This window comes from Nicotiana attenuata, chromosome 9, assembly GCF_001879085.1.
Source record: "Nicotiana attenuata strain UT chromosome 9, NIATTr2, whole genome shotgun sequence".
NCBI lineage: Eukaryota > Viridiplantae > Streptophyta > Magnoliopsida > Solanales > Solanaceae > Nicotiana > Nicotiana attenuata.
Genome location: NC_031997.1, coordinates 26,967,292 through 26,982,098, shown reverse-complemented (window position 1 = coordinate 26,982,098; position 14,807 = coordinate 26,967,292).

The window sequence follows — 14,807 nt, the reverse complement described above, 5'->3', positions numbered from 1 at the left end:
TTTAGTTCAAGAACTTCTAAACCTTCAACCAAGCGTCCAATTCATGCCTAACTAACCCAAATCACAATCAAACTTTGCACACAATTTTTAAACCACGAAACAAACTTATTCAACAATCGGTAAATCTTAAGAACTCTTCAATTCTTTCAATTTCCTACTTTCAGCAAATAGGCTCAAAATCTTCTAGGAACTCAAAGTCCAACTCCGAACATATGCCTAAATCATAAATCACCATACAAACCTATTTGAATCATTAAATCACCAATTCGAGGTCGTTTATACAAAAGTCAAACCTTAGTAAACTCTTTCAACTTAAGGCTTCCAAAATAAAACTAAGTGTTCCACTTCAGTCCTGAATCCCCTGACAACCAAACCACCCATTCCCGCAAGTCACAAAATATCAAATATACAGATGAAAAGCATCAAATAGATAAATAGGATTAAAATACCTAAATTGACCGATTTTATACAAAAGTCAAACCTTAGTAAACTCTTTCAACTTAAGGCTTCCAAAATAAAACTAAGTGTTCCACTTCAGTCCTGAATCCCCTGACAACCAAACCACCCATTCCCGCAAGTCACAAAATATCAAATATACAGATGAAAAGCATCAAATAGATAAATAGGATTAAAATACCTAAATTGACCGATCAGATCATTACATATACTTTGCAACGAGGATAGCTGGGAAATCTAATCTAAATTCATAGGTACAATATATATATATATATATATATATATATATATATATATATATATATATATATATATATATATATATATATATATATATATATATATATATACTTACTTGCTTAAAGCAGCCTTTCAAACTCCTTAATTGATAAGTCTAAGGCCTCATTTGTTTGCACTTAGTGGAGGTCTTAATCTTAATCATTCAGATCTCAGACATTAAGTGCGTTTGTTCTTAAAGTCTGAGTCTTAATTATTCATATTTTAATTATTAAGTGTATTTGTTTTTTTACTTCATAACCACTTAATGAGTCTGAATAGATCTGTATGATTAAGATCCATAACAGAAACTTAATTTCATTAAGATATTATCATCCATATTCATTATTAATTGTCGCCACAGCCTACCATTATGAACTACCATCATCCCACCACCACCATCACCATACTCAACCACCATCACCGGCCACCATCATCCTCAATCATAGCCGCCTCCATAATCGACTACCACCACCCGTCAACCACACCACTCCCACCACCATCATCTCAACCACAAACACTCATGCACCTCAACTACCACAACTAACCACCCCATCCTCATCAACGATCATAACCGGCACTACCCATCATTATAAACTACCACCATCCATCACCACCTTCCTCAATCACAACTACCACCACCACCCACCATTATTAACTATCACCACTCATCACCACCATCCTCAATCATAATCGCCACCACTACTAATCACCACTAGCTACTACCCTGAACCACCACCATCAACTAAACCTACCACCAACGACCGCCTCTAGTCGGCATTCACAAGCACCACCGTTAGCCATCACCGCCAGCAACTATTATATTTTTATAAAATTATATATTCATTGATAGAATATTAGATTAATTAGCATTTCATTTGATTTTTATTTTTATTAATTTTCAAATAAAGATAAACTTTATACATTCAGATATTAAAAATCAAACAGTCTTAATCATTTAGTATTCAGATCATAATACACATCTTAATATTTAGTTGTGTATTCAGATTTAGATGTCTTAATCTTAATACACATCTTGATATTCAGATGTGTATTCAGATTCAAACGTCTTAATTTGAAAAAAAAAACAAATGAGGCCTAACTAGAACTAAAATTTGAGTAGTGTTAAAAGCCCATGGTTATCGATGGCTAGATTTCCTCCCTTATAGATGGTTATTCTCGAGTTCTCAAATATTGTATTGGTCTTTATTTATAATAATATTAGATTTATTGTGAATAAAGTAAATTCATCATGTTTGCAATCTCTAGAAATGAGATGAAACTATTTACAACTTTAACAATTTACAACTTTAACAATTTCAGATATCACCATAAAACAACATTTAATAATTGTTGTATTTAGTTGAAAAACTAAATCCACAATGAGCATAATGTAGAAATTTATTAAACTATCTAGGTTGGTTTAAAAAGTAATATATCATGACCCTAAAACACGTAGAAAATCATAACCACACCTCAGATCAATCATTCGTGAAGCCAATTCTCTTTTGGCAAGGACCATGGCAATTTCTAAGCCGAACTTCGATATTATCCTTCGAACATGCTGAAATCAAATCCGTTTATATTCATTATAGATCCCAAAGATCTCATCTAATCCAATGCAACTACTCTGGGAACGTTCGAGGACGAATATATATTTAAGTGGGGGGATGTAACGACCCGACCAGTCATTTTGAGCTTTTGCACATTGCTCGCCAGCTCTCGGGCATGACTAGCCCCGTGAGATGTATTATGACTTATGTAAATCATCAGTTTTAGTTTTTAAGGTAACCGGAACGATTTGGAAGAACAATTCTCAGGTTGAAGCTTAAAAATCTGGAAGGTTGACCAAGTTTTGACTTGTTAGTAAATGATCTCAGATTGAAATTTGTATGATTTGGTTAGCTCCGTTAGGTGATTTTGGACTTAAGAGTGTGATCATAATGTATTTTAGAAGTCCATGGAAGGTTTAGGCTCGAATTGGCGAAATTGAAATTTTGGCATTTTCCGGTTGATAGGTGAGATTTTGATATAGGGATCAGAATGGAATTTTGGAAGTTGCAGTAGGTTCTTTGTGTCATTTGTGATGTGTGTACAAAATTTCAGGTCATTCGGATGAGGTTTGATGAACTTTTTGATCGAAAGCGGAATTTGGAAGTTTTGGAATTTCTTAGGCTTGAAACCGATGATGATTTGATGTTTTAATGTTGTTTTGAGTGTTCTTAGGGTGGGAGCAAGTTGGAATAGTGTTACGTGACTTGTTGGTATGTTTGGTCGAGGTCCCGAGGGCCTCGGGATGATTTTTAGTGGTTAATGGAAGTATTAGAGTGGAATTGTTGCTACAGATTTTTCATCTTACGTTGTTTCCGCACCTGCGGATTGGGGACCGCAGGTGCGAGGTCCGCAGAAGCGATCATATAGCACAGGTGCACAGTAGGGGTCGCAGGTGCGGTTTAGTCCCCGCATCTGCGATGACCGCAGGTGCGGTTAGGCAACCACAGAAGCGGAAATTGCCTTTTAATGAAATTCTGCAGAAGCGTAGGATTTTGTGCAAATGCGGCTCCGCAGATGCGCGATGGGGACCGGAGATGCGGAAGTGCTGGGCAGAGTGCATATAAATGCTCCTTCGCGAATTTTTTGTCATTCTTCACCATTTTTGGCCGGGATTTGAGCTTTAGGCAATGATTTTCAAGAGGAATCAAGGATTTTCAATGGGGTAAGTTACTTGGGCCTTATTAATTGTGTTTATGATGAATCTTCCATTGCTTAATCATGAAATTAATGGGATTTAAAGCCTAAAAATAGAGGATTAGGGCTTGAGTTTTGGAGAGCTTTTAGTAGTGATTTGAGGGGCCATTTGAGGTCCGATTTTGATGTTCTTGGTATGTATAGACTCGTGGGAGGATGAGGATTCTTGTGATGTGATTTTTATTGAATTCCCAGACGTGGGCCCGGGGGTCGGGTTTGGCCAATTTCGGGATTTTTGGTGTAAATTGGTTATTTTCGAGTGGGTTTTGTCCCCTTAGCATATTATGATGGTATAAATCTATTTTTGGTTAGATGTGGAGCATTCGGAGGCCGAGTCATGAGGCAAAGGCATCGCGCGCTAGAATTTGGACCGGATTAAGGTAAGTAATTATTGTAAATGTTGTCCTGAGGGTATGAATCCCCGGATTTCACATCGTTTCACTACTTTGAGGTGACGCACACGCTAGATGACGAGTGTGGGGTTGTGTACCGTTGGGGATTGTGACTTGGTCCGTCCCGTACGACTATTAAGTCGCGTATTTGATTGAAAACTATTTGATAGTATTGTGTTTATGGAAAGTATTACTATGTTTTGGGCGGAATGCCATATTTGGGCCTCGTGCCAACTAGCTGGACCCTTAGGGGCTTTTTGCTACTGTTCCTCACTGTTTTGATTTTGATATTTGTACTCGGTCATTTTATATTTTACTGATTTCATAACTAAGCCTTATTTACTCAGTTTTGATATTTCAAATGATATTTTGGGTTGAATGCCCCGTTTTACTATTAGCCCGAGTGGCTTGAGAGGTTTCTGACTGAGAGAGGTCGAGGGCCTGATAATGAGGTTGATGACTGAGAGAGGTCGAGGGCCTGGTTGTGAGGATTATATATATATATATATATATATATATATATATATATATATATATTATGGATCAGGCTACACGCCGCAACGATATTATATATATATTATGGATCGGGCTGCATGCCGCAGCGATATTTATATGGATCGGGCTGCACACCGCAGCGATATAGAGCTTGGGCTGAAGGAGCCCCTCCGGAGTCTGCACACTCCCAGTGAGCGCAGTCGACTATATATATGGATCGGGCTGCAAGCCGCAGCGATATATGGATCGGGCTGCACGCCGCAACGGTTAATATGTTTTCTATTGAGTGTGAGTGCTGAGTGTGAGCGCTGATTGATGAGAGTTGAGTCATGAGTGGCTGAGAGGCTTGCCCGAGGGGCTTTATATACGAGTGATGTCTTGCCCGAGGGGCTTGTTTTTGTGAAATTCCTGTTTTCACTCCTCATTATACCAAGCCTCTATTGAAAATGTTAAACAAATGTTTTGAACAACTTTCGTTGAAATTAGATTTTTACGAGATGTTCGATATTTATTCACTGATTTGGCTTTGTTATTTCCTCTGGGACTTTTTCTGTTATGATATGTATATGCTTTATATCTGCCTGAGGGGCTGTATATGAACTACGTTTTGCCCAAGGGGCCGATTATGATTTTCATTGTTTTCACTATGAACTACATTGAACCTCTATTGAAACTGTTAGAAAGATATTTTTCAAAAGATTTTTACTGAAATCGGAGTTTAATGAGATGAGTTTATTTGTATCTTGTTTGGAAACATATTGTACCCACTGTGGTGCTACGACGTGGTTTACGTGATTTCTTACTGCTCAGTCATTCTTTACTTTTATTACTTACTAGGTTGGCGTACTCACATTACTCCCTGCACCTTGTGTGCAGATTCAGGTATTTCTGAAATCGGTAGTGGGTGTTGATTGCTCAGTGGCAGAGTCAGTGGAGTTAGCAAGGTAGCTGCCCGACGTTCACAGCACTGCTTTTCTCCCTCTTGTCTTCCTTAGACTGTATTTAGTACATTTTTAGACTCTTAGTTGTATTCAGACCTTAGTAGATGCTCGTGACTTATGACACGCTGATGTCGGGCTTGTGTATTTATTCCGTATTGTTCATTTAGACTTACATTACGAGATATCTGATTAATTAAAGGCTTAAAATGATTGTTATTGATTAAATGGTTAATTCGGGAGTTGTGTCGGCTGGCCTAGTTTCGATAGGCGCCATCACGTCGGTTTTAGGGTCGTGACATAATAGGTGTACATTTAGCCTCTTAAGAGGTAACTTTCTAATCCTTGATTGATAAGCAAAAATAGAATTAGATCTTGATCTAGCTTTCTCATAATAAGAGAAATTGTATATGTATACGGCTAAAATCGGAGAGTCCGATTTTATAATCATCATGGCATTTCCCAAAGCCCGTTTTCGGAAGCCTCGAAGCATGGTTCGAGGTTCGACCCCGAGGGATCCCTATGCTCGACCTCGGGACAGTGCAAATCAGCGGATATCTCAGACAAGCAGGAAATTCCCAACAAGCATGTGCTTAAAGCTGACCAGGTCTACAAGAATAGTACAAGTCCATACCGTGACATTAAATGGTTGTACCAGCCGTTGATCTTTGTAATAAATGGATGTACCAGCCGCATATCTTTGTAATAAATGTACCTGTACTGTATTGGGACTCCCCTCCTATATAAAGGGGATCCTTGTCATTTTTCGGACACAGTCTATTCAATACAAGAACAAGAACATTCTCTGCTCTCTAACATAAATATATTATCCCTTGAGTTTGTAGCTTATATTCATTTCATTGCATACATTTATTGTGTTTCATTGATTGTTCTCCATTTATTACTCATCACTGATCATAAAGATCCCTCATCAAAGCTCTTGGAACTGTTAATCCTTCATCGGCTGACCACATCCTAACATTTAGTTCGACCTCGAGGTCCCGTATGGCCTAGCTCGAGGTCACGATTTTTGTCACTCGGTTTGCTTGTCCCACTACCTTCAAGCTCTTATCTTATTTTCTAGTTTTATACTTAGCATCTACTGCGTAACAACTAGCATAAAAATAAATCACGTATTTTTAGAACAACAAAATCAAATCTAATTGTAATTACCATTATCAAGGTAAACAGTTTGGCGCCCACCGTGAGGATAAAAATAATAGTGATTGTTTTCTTGCTGGTTTACTACATAACGCAAGTTATCTCTCACACTTTTTCTTGCCCAAGAATCTTTGATTTCAAGTCAAAATGTCAAACTCAGTGAATGCACATGAGAACAACGATCCTGGGGACTATGGATAGAATGGTGTAGCTATTTCAGGCATCGGTGTACCACCGCGAAACCCTGAGGACGCACCACAACCAATTCTCGTGGACGTGCTCTCGCGCAATGCCCAACACGTCGATATAAGCTCCCACACTAACATGAGTATACGCTAATAAAACCATCAAGAAGCTCAAAAAACCCCAGCTCGGGAGGGACGAGAGGTTAGCCTTCACGTCATTTTTGAGATGTTGCAGGCACAACAGCTAGCGATCGCTCAACTGCTGAGCCTCCAAAAAACTCCGAGCAAAGCAGCATCGGAAACGGTTCCTCGAGCCAAACAAGTACCAGAAAGATCAAGCAACAACGGGTTAGCAGCCGATCCCGCTATCATAAAGATGCTTGAGGATCTCACGAAGAGGATTGAATCGGGCGGAAAGAAGATAGAAGCCAATGACAAAAGGTAGAGACCTACAATTCAAGGGTCGATCAGATCCCAGGCGCACCCCCGATCCTAAAGGGTATAGATTCAAAGAAATTTTTACAAAAGCCGTTCCCGTCAAATGTCGCTCCAAAGCCCATTCCAAAGAAATTCAGAATTCCTGATCTCCCAAAGTACAACGGAACCTCGGACCCCAACAAGCACATCACTACTTACACTTGTGCTGTAAAGGGGAATGACCTGAAGGATGACGAGATTGAATCTGTCCTTTTGAAGAAATTCGAAGAAACACTTTCAAAAGGGGCCATGATGTAGTATCACAGCCTAGCTCCAAATTCAATAAATTCATTTGCCAAGCTGGTAGATTCTTTTATAAAGGCACACGCCGGGCCATTAAGGTTGCTACAAGAAAATCTGACGTCTTCAAGATCAAAAAAAAGAGAAAACGAGATGCTGTGGGAGTTTGTATCTCGTTTCCAAATGGAGCAAATGGAATTACCACCAGTCTCCAATGACTGGGCACTGCAGGCCTTCACCCAAGGTTTGAACGAGCGAAGCTCGGTAGCTTCAAAGCAACTAAAGCAGAACTTGGTAGAATATCCCGCTGTGACTTGGTCATATGTCCACAACAGATATCAGTCGAAGATTAGGGTCGAGGACGACCAACTAGGAGCCCCCTCGGGCTCAGTATACCCTAGCAGGCTCTTGGCAAAGGAACCAAGGCCAAAGAAGGAAAGGTATCGACCGTGCACTAAAGATCGAAGGAACGCCCGAAGGTGTAACGTACCTCGAAATGATTGAAGGACAGACCGAGGTCAGAATCCTTGGGGACTCATGAGCAGAGTCGGATACGACATACATATAGGACCGACGGAGGCAACCCGACTATCTGAATACAACTTCAACATTGATGTTTCGGACATCGTCTCTGCCATCGGTAAAATCAGAGAAACCAGGTGGCTAAAACTCGTATAATCAGATCCGCCACAAAGGAACCCCAACCTGGTATGCGAGTTTCACGGCACACACGGTCATAGGACCGAAGATTGCAGATAGCTCCGAGAAGTAGCCCGACTAATCAGAAAAGGGCACCTCCGAGAGTTCCTCAGCGATCGAGCCAAAAATAAATTTTGGGAAAGAGAGGCGAACAGGAAAAATGAAACAGAAGAACCGCAACATGTCATCCACATGACCGTTGGGGGAGTCGACATCCCATAGGAACCTATTGTCAATAGGATGAAAATATCCATCACCGGGGAGAAGCAAACTCGAGGTTACATACCCGAGGATGTTCTCACATTCAGCGACGAGGACACCGAGACCCTGTCTCAGCCTCATAACGATGCATTGGTAATTTCTTTTCTTGCAAATACATTTCAAATTAAGCGTGTGCTTGTGGATGCATGTAGCTCGGCCAATATTATCAGGTCGAGGGTGGTGGAGTGGCTCGGACTGCTCGACTAAATCGTGCCCGCCTCTCGAGTCCTCAATGGATTCAACATGGCGAGCGAGACGAGGAAAGGGGAGATCACCCGCCCGGTCAACGTGTCCGGTACAACCCAAAATGCCAAGTTTCATGTCATCGAAGGAGACATGAGATACAATGCCTTACTCGGGAGGCCATGGATACACTGCATGAGAGAAGTACCATCAACCCTTCATCAAATGATGATGTTTCCAACAAAGGACGGAGTAAAAATCGTATACGGGGAGCAGCATCCAGCGAGAGAGATGTTCGCGGTGCACGACGTGGCATCAACATCGACACCTTCAACATCGAAGGAGCCAACGGATGAGCAAACAGCGAAATAGCAATCACGAGCTGTATTCTCGGCTGTACTCGAGTCAGTCAGCAAAGGACGGTACCACGTCCCCAGAGCAAACATTTGAGGAATATCGAGGCTCGAAGCGCCATCACTACTAAGGTATAATCGTCTCCCTTTTTATTTACGTTTTATACTAACCTATGTGCAGGAGTCCGGTAAGAACGATCGGAGCACTTCCCAGCTTGAAGACCTTAGGTTATAAAGTATGCAATGCACTCTTTTCATTCGACCGTATTTTATCCTAAGAAGGGTTTTACCGGCAAGGTTTTTAACGAGGCAACATCTATATGCTACCTAAGGAGAACTTAACAAGTATTCAAGGCTTCTCTTCAATCAACGTCGAATACTGGGGGCATCCCCCCGGGAGATCACCTCCTCGAAGAAATCAAGATGAGCCAAAAAGGGTCATAATAAAAAGGGATGTATCGGGCCAAACGGTCGAATGAAGCGTGTACGCATAGAATTATTGAACCCTTGACAATGAAAACATGTATACTTGTGCCAAGTATTCGAGGAATATCCTTCCATCAAAACACTTTGCGCGTCAAAGAAATCCGCTATTTTTTAAAGAAACGGCCCGCTATTTTTTTCAAGAAACGGCTCCAGAGCCAGAAATTTCCCGAAAACTCGGGGAATAACATCAAAAACTCGATGCCGTAAGACCTCCAGGCCAGAAACTCCGAATTCATAAGCCCTAAATGAGGCAACCTCAAAATATACAAGGAATGACTCCAGAGCCAAAAACCCTCGACGTCTCGGGGACTGTCGCCGACGGTCACCCCATCGAGGTATCAAGAATCCGAGGCTATAAGACCCCAAGCGGGCGACCTCGAGCCCGAAAGCCCTCCATGTGGCAATACAAAAATCTGTGAGACTTCAATCCAGGTATAAATAATACTTGTACCAAGTAATCTATCTATAAGACCTCAAGACCAGGCAAGAATCATACTTTTACCAAGTAGCCCATCTGTAAGACCTCAAGTAAGGCATGTTCGAATCTATAAGACCTTACAAACGGCATAATCCTGATCTTAAAGTAAAGTCTATATATTCAAACTTGTAAGACATTTAAAAAGGCATACCCTCGATATAGATGCCGAAGCTACTTCACTCGGGGACTAAAAGGCTACGGCAAAATACAATGACTACGGTCACAAGGTTGTACCAGCCGAACTAATGTGACTCGGGGACGTCGACCATCGGTATAAAATCACAAACCTTCAAATTACTTTGAAAATAATTCAAAAAGAATCGGTTAACCAGGCTACCCTCGGTAAAAGCAAAAGAGCTTCGATCACATCAGCTCCAAACAATAAAAAGGCTTCGAAACAATTCAGCCATCGAGCAAAACCTCCCGAGGTGCTCGCCCATCGTCACATAGCTCGCAATCGAGGTTCTTATCGAACCGTTGAAGAGTCGGACGAATATAATAAACTTCAATGAGGAAAAAATACAGCCTATACTAGAGGTCGTACTGACCCTACGTGTAAGAGCCACTGTCGCTAGCTTAAATTAAAGGTCGTACCGACCCAACTCATAAGAGCCACTGCCGCCAGCTTAAATTAAAGGGCGTACCGCCCCAGCACATAAGAGCCACTGTCGCCAGCCTGTATTAGAGGTCGTACCGACTTAACACGTAAGAGCCGAGGCGCCAGCCTAAAATTTGAAAACTTAAGGGCTAATGAGCTCGAGTCGAAATGTAACTCGAAGACTGGCCGAAACAGTTAACTAAGCCTCAGGGCCAATTTGTAAACCTAAGGGTTTTTACTCGAAAGCCAATTCATCTAGCTAATCGTTGACAAACATCAAAACTTAAGACAAAGAAAGACATACACAAGCAAATAGAAATGCACGAAAAATGAAATCGAAAGGCTTCATTTTATTCGTATATGTGAAAAAATACAAAGCTCCATTTACAATGTTCTCTAAGAGCATTATACGCAGAATCTGAAAAGAAAGGCCTAGTCTACTTTCCCTTCGGGGAATGTGGCCCGTCAGCCTCTTCCTCATCATCTTCGGAATCGGACAAGAGGAACTTGGCGTCGTATTCATCCACCTTGGCCTGCTCTATCTCTTCTGAGAGATCGAAGTCCCTAGCATGGATCTCCTCAAGGGTTTCCCTCCGGGATTTGCACCGGGCATATTCATTGCTCCTGCTCTCTCGATCGGAAGCCTTTCTCAGCTTAGCTTGAACATCAGCAACGTCTGTTAAGTAGACGAGCACTTTCTTATCTGCCTTGGCTCGAATCTCTTCAGCTTCAGCTCGGGCGTCCATGACCTCGGCCTTCATCTTCAAAAGGTCAGACTCGAGCCTTGCAATCCTGCTCGTCTCGACCGAGCTATTTTCACGAGCATTGCGGAGTTGCACCTCGAGGGCAGAAGCCTTGGCTAAAGCATTTTCTTGGCCTCAACTTGAGCATCTGCCTGAGCCTTTAGCTCGTTGCACTCATACTTGGCCTGACTAACCTCGCCCCAAAGGAGTTCCAGGTCCTTCGTCTTCCTCTGAAACTGAAGTATCAAATTATTAATCTCTAAGGGTAGGAGAGGAAACATACATCCCCTCGAAACAAAGGTTACCTGTCTCTCGAGGTAGCTTTTGTAGTTTCGTCTTCGACTCACCTCGTACCGCAGATATACCAACTCTTTTGCTCTTTTGTCACAAAGAAGCATGAGGAATTTCTCTCGTCCAAGGCTTTTCGCAACCTGGCTTCACGACGGAGCAGCTCAGATTTGAGCTTGTCAAAGGCCTGTGAAAATGAAGCTCAATAAGAAAATAAAAGTGCAAAACTGAAAAGCCAATACAGTCGACCAAAACTCATTACAGAATAGAGCCGCTGCATCTCCTCAAAAGTTGAGCACACATCTACTGGCCTGGTTTCATCGGCCCCAGTAGAACCACTCCCGATGGGAATATTATCTCTTGGCACCCCGCTTGATTTAGGCGGCCCTTGGCCTCGAATCTCCCTCGAAGTACCTTCGGGGGAGAAGAAGAAGAAGGCGGCAGAAAATCTTTATCCCTCGAAGTACCTTCGACGGTAAAAGAAGAAGGCGGAAGAAAATCTTTAACCCTCGAAGTACCTTCGATGGGAAAGGAAGACGGCGGCAAAGGAGGAACCATTTTTTCGAGGCTAGAAGCCTCGAGTGATGCAGGCTCAGCCGATAGATCTTCTTTGAGCCTCCGAGCAGGGCTTGTCTCACTATGAGCACCCTCGTCCCTCGAGGATTCCTTCCGTTTATTATCATTCCTCGGCCCCGAAGCCGATGATCTTTCCTCCTCTCCGGGGGGCACGGTCTCATCTCAGAAAATTCTCCAATGCCTGCGGTGACGGAGTTAATACATATAAAAAGAAGTACCTTTCAAAGAAAACAAACCACACAGCACGTACCGTGGTGTTTTGCCTCCCATCTACCCTTGGACAGATCTCACCACTTGTGCTCATAATAAGACGAGCAAGCTTTCGGTTTCTGAGCCCAATCCGCCAGGTCGGGAACCTCGTGTGGCAGCCACGGGATTGCTGAAGAAAACAGAAGGAAAACGTCTTTACAGAGTCTGCCTCCACCGTGGATGAAATAATGAAAACACAAGTGTACCACTTACGTGTGAAATTCCATTTCTCAAGAAATGGCAAGAATTCTGCACGAATAATATCGACAGTCCGCACTCAGACAAATCGACTCATCCACCCTCGGTCCTCGTCTTCTTCATTACTGGCAATAAAGGGCCGGGTGGATCGATGTCTTAGAATAATCCAGCCTCGGTAATGCAAGGGCCAGTACAGTCTGATAAGATGGCCGAGGGGAACTCGAGCCCGGCTTTATCCACAAAGTACCTTATCATCAACACTATCCTCCAAAATGACGGGTGAACCTGTGCCAGGGTAACCTGATATCTTCTGCAAAACTCGAGCATGACTCTATCGGGAGTTTTACACCCCGTAAGTTTAACAACCTTGACACCATTATTTACATTTGATATGGTATTTTGAGTGGAGTATTTTTGTAAAACAGTTTGAAAAAAAATATATGATTTTGTATAGTTATTAATATAACTACTTCCAAATATGCTTTAATTTTTACACACACATACACACGCACATATATAAAATATGGGAAAATTTATGAGATTTTCTTTATTGTAAAGTTAGAAATAATTTTCTCACAAGAAAAGAAGGTTATCTTTTTTACCATTTTAAGAATTAAGCGTACGCGAATTTTTACTCTTTATACGTGATTTGGAAAATTAGAAGTTGAGAAAATATATGTAATTTTACATGGATATTTTAATAATAGTGTATGTATTAATTTTATTGTGGTACGAATAAAGAATTGAAGCGGTCATTTTGATTTCGTCGAGCAATGAATATATGTAATCTACTCTATAAGGAATATTTGAATTTCTTTTGTAGTTTGGACTAAGAAATAACCTATCATATCATTACTGAAATACAACTTCCATTTTGGAAAATGAATGTGATCCTTTTTTTAAGGAAAAATGAAATGTGATCTAAATTTCTGGTGAGTGCTTTATCTAATAAAATGACCATGAGAGCAAAGTATATTATAGTATGTTGTATAAAGTATATTAAAAATGAGTGGAATTTTAAGTAATTTCAGATAATTCTTAATTATACGGATAATTGGTTAATTAACGGTAACGGGACATTACCTAATTACCTAATAAGGGGATAAGCTAATCTCCACCCCACCCCCACGTGGCAACAATATAAGTTACTTAAGATGACTCTTAAAGTCATATTAGTAGGTGGCAAAGTCTTAGTCATTCCATTTAATAAAAAAGAGTCAGAAGATGGTGAATTAATCATTACTCATTCACGTTTGCTAATTCTTTTTTTATTCATTCATTGTGTTTTGCACTTCAAACTTAGATTATTTATACCGTATCTTCATTGTCTATGAGAGGTGGACTAATCTCTTTAACATGTCTTAGAAGATCTCTTTTCACTGTGTCAATATCATCTCTCTCTTTAATAACGTGCTGGTGTGGAAAAAAGAAACATGGAATTAGTGCTGTTAGTTCCTTTAGTCAGTCAACTCTTGCAGAGAAGGTTGACGTATATAGGAGTTTTGGTTGGTCTGATGCGCATATCAGTACCATGACGAGAAAACAACCTTTTTGTTTCTCATGAAGGAAGTTGGCTGCACGTCAGAGTAATTAGGATCACGTCCTAAGCTATTAATGTATAGTTTGGAGAAGAGAGTGATTCCTAGATATAAGGTCCTTAAAAGTTTACATGGCAAGCGTCTCAATAGAGGTCTTGGGTTTTACTCTGCTGCTTGCATGACGCCATCGAAGTTTATGAAAGAAGTGGTATTGCCTTACAAGGATAAAATACCCATTCTATATGGATCATACATGAAAAGCGTCCCATGAATAGACATTATTAGTTTCCAATAGATGACATGTTGCCATTATTTGATTAAGAATTTCGAAACAAAGAGACACTCAGATGCTACAGGTATGTTAAGGCTATCCCTTCTTTCCTTTTGGCATGATCTATACGACACAAACGTAATGAACAAATGCACAACTTCTATAAATGACTCTATTCATAGAAGTATTAGAGGTGCCTATGTTCTTGAATTCCCTGTGTCTTATTATTCTATCGTCTATTCATGGGTCTCCGAAAATACATAAGTGATAAAGTTTATTTCATGATATTAATCAAAGGCATAATGGTCTTATAACAATCCGAAAGATTCTATCGACGTACTTCTCATGCATTGCATTCATTTAAATTGACCCATGACCAGATGGTGTTATATACGTGTATAAATGTATATATATGTATGTGGAATATGGGAAAATGTTACGGCGTTATATACGCACCACCACCTGATTAGCTGGTATACGTTGATGATTTTACCCATAGTGGACGAGATGATATGATG